Source organism: Pocillopora verrucosa, chromosome 5 (assembly GCF_036669915.1).
Source record: "Pocillopora verrucosa isolate sample1 chromosome 5, ASM3666991v2, whole genome shotgun sequence".
Taxonomy (NCBI): domain Eukaryota; kingdom Metazoa; phylum Cnidaria; class Anthozoa; order Scleractinia; family Pocilloporidae; genus Pocillopora; species Pocillopora verrucosa.
Window position 1 is genome coordinate 28,749,753 of NC_089316.1, and position 3,279 is coordinate 28,753,031.

At 48.1% G+C, this 3,279-nt stretch overlaps 2 pseudogenes; both read right to left on the reverse strand.

Annotated features, from left to right (window-relative positions):
* Positions 1 to 508: 508 nt before the first annotated feature.
* On the reverse strand, positions 509 to 683 carry LOC136281394 (U1 spliceosomal RNA; annotated as a pseudogene).
* Positions 684 to 3,153: 2,470 nt separating this feature from the next.
* On the reverse strand, positions 3,154 to 3,279 carry LOC136281434 (U2 spliceosomal RNA; annotated as a pseudogene).

A 3,279-nucleotide genomic window follows, 5' to 3' on the forward strand; every position in this document is an offset into this window, starting at 1 on the left:
TTCACTCGCTTGCTCGCACAAAGGATACACTAACGATAGCAATAGCATTTCTAAAAGCGGCTCCAGTGACAATAAACCGTCAAAAGGTTCAAAAGTGTACTCACGGTCCAAGTCGAATGCCCTTCTATGGCTCGCTCGCTCGGGCGATCGGCCGTTTGGTTTTCTTTCATTTCGGTTCCTTTCGCGGGCATAGCACAGCACGGCAACGGCACCGCACAACCTGCAAATACAAACGAACAGGACTTTTAACACGACGCACACCAATAGAGCAGACAGGCCTTGAACAAAAACAGCCAGCAAAGTTAAAGCACCGCCCCGTAAACTCACCTTGTTTCCTTCCTCCTTCTCTCCAAATGCACAGCTAACCCCTCCAAAAACGTGCCAACACCTTGGCCAAGTTGTGCGTCCTTTGCTTTCTTTTGCAAGTCCTACCGGGCCACTGCAAAAGCAAAAATACCCTCGATAGTCAGTAAGAGGGCCATATAGACATAGTTTTGGATGACTTTTGCGGGGACTAATGCCGCGAAACGCAGGTCCCCACTACCAGAAATTATACGCTCGAGTTTACCCACATTTTGGGTAATCGTGCAAGGGTCAACCCAGTCGAAGTGCAATTGAAAGGGCCTCGCCTTGAGAGGACTGCCTCCTTGATTCACAGTACCCTCCCGGCGTAAGGTAAGTTTTTTTATATTTAAGGTGAACGGCCAGGCTCCCGTGAGGGCGGTGCAATGCCTGCCGATCTCAGACCTAATCCAACCCATGGCTGAAAGTGCAATGCCTTAGGGTTGGGTCCACCATAAACCGAGGGACACCAGACACCAACTTCGTTGGGAATCGAACCCCACCTCGCAAACATTGAACACCTCACACCCAAAAATTGAACACGCCCACTCCAAAACAAACTAACAAAACTGATACAAAAACATAGAAAAACTATTATTTACAATATTACATTATTTAAAACCAGGACTTAAATACTTTATTCACATATTATTTACTTAGATAGTATTGTTTACTAATATTTACTACAATTTCTTCCTACATTTCGTAACTCCCACAACAGAAGGGTGGGCAGAACGCTTCAGCAGCTCTGCAGCAAGAACTGCAGCAGTAGGGACCACAGGACGAGACTTAGAAACGCCATCAGTTACAACATTATTACACTATTATCCACATTGGTACTGGTAAAATTACAAACTGTGGCCTTCTTAACCCACAAAGCCTTGGCGGGAAGCCTCCGACATTGCCGACCATTGAGGTCCACAAACTCCACACACAAAACGTTATCATGCTCCGTAGGACCAATCTGGTCAACAAGAGAGCCCCTGAAACCAATCAAAAAGGAAGGGTCCCCCTGTACTTCAAGAAGATACTGCGCAAAACCCACTTCAGACTGCTCACCACTCGTATCCACTCTAGCGATACGAAGAAGATTTGGATCCACACTGAGAGACACCCCATTTTCCAAAACTACCGACACCAACTCCAAAAAATCCGTAGGGGAAACCTCACGCACCCTCATATCCCTGTAGGACAGAACAAAGGCTTGATCCTTAGAACAGCGGCATAACTCATCCCGATACCACTTCAAAACCTTCCTACGAATAACAGAATCTGCGGGGGTCTGCACATCCTCAGTCACTACAGGGACCGGGGGGCTAGCCCCAACTCAACAGGAGCACTAACTCGACTAGGGACAGGAACAGGGGTACTAACAGCAACCTCCTCCTCAACATTAGCATCCACAGCATCCTCAATCGTATCCGAAACCTCATTCTCCACAACCCCATCTTCAACCACACCCTCGACTACATCCTCATCATCCTCATCCGAAACCACATTCTCCACAACCACATCTTCAACCGCACCCTCAATCACATCCACAACCACACCCTTATCCACACCGGCAGAACTTTCAGAGACAACAGGCACAACAGTCCCAGAGGGGTCAGGGACCGCCTCAGGGACAGCTGCCTCTGTTGGAACAACAGACTGACCCCACGGCCGGACACACGCATGCGCTTTGTGGTCTGGGGAACCACACCTTCTACATTTTCCGTTGAACTGGCAATCTGCGGCCTTATGGCCATTAACTTTACATATCTGGCAGAACGGAGGGATACCCCTATACCAAACCCGCACAGGATAGTCGTCAATGCGGAACTCAGCAGGGACTGGATCCGATAATAACATCCTAAGAATCCGTGACCCAGTTAGAAGGCCCGGAATTCCTGAAAAATTCTGGTGCTTAATACTGATAACTTCTCCGTATTTTCTTAGCTCATCACAGATCAGAGCATCGTCACCTTCGGCAGGAAAATAGTGTACATACACAAAAGACGGCGGCTTATCAGAAGACGTCACACTAAGATCGTGCCCATCCAACGCCAGTGAACCCATACGCACAAATTCTTCTTTGTCTGAGACATTCTTAAAAGTAATACGAATCAAGCCCCTAGGGCAAAACTGAATGGCAGAAAGCCTTTCAAAATCAATATGCTCCCTAAGGAGAGCCATCACACGGTCCTTATCATAATTAGCCAACATCACTGACGCGTGAATCACGCACGTCCTGACACACTCAACACCCATGGCAAAAACAAACAACCCAAAAGTGGATGGGTGACCCGAAAAAACGGCAAAACCTGTGAGCTGGCAAAATACCACACTCAACAGGCCAAAAAAGCCAAGAAGAAAAGCCAATCCAGCCCAAGACTGGAAAAACAACCAGAGACTGGCTACCCCAGGTTACGGCAAGGAGCCGAGCATGAGTCCCTGGGAGGGTCACCAGAAAAAAACAGCCAAACCAGAACACAATAATACTTACAAAAAATCCTGCTTCTTTAATCCAAAGACACTTGTGAATCCACGAATCCACGCGCGATACTATAACGCAGGCAAAACCCGCGTCAGGTAAGTATGCTTTTTCAGCGTCTGCCCTCGGTGAAAAAATCCACTTACCCCTAGGTCCTTGTGGTAGTGCTTTGCGCACTTCAGAAAACGTAGGCCAGCGGCCGTTCCTGCCATTGTCTGTTGTCTGAATTATCATCCCTCTTTCACCTCTTCCCCCTCTAAGGGCGGGCGGGGCTCCTGTAAACATAAAAGAATGCTATACCGTTGACTTTGTTTTGGATTGAATGTGTCTTCCCCAGAGGGAAGTGGGCCGCACTCGGAGGTAGTGCTATACCGAGGCAACCCGTGGCTGGGACGAGGCAAGCCTCTTTTTCCACAGCCCAGTTCCAAAAATCAGTTTAATATATGAGCTGCTCAATGAGCAGC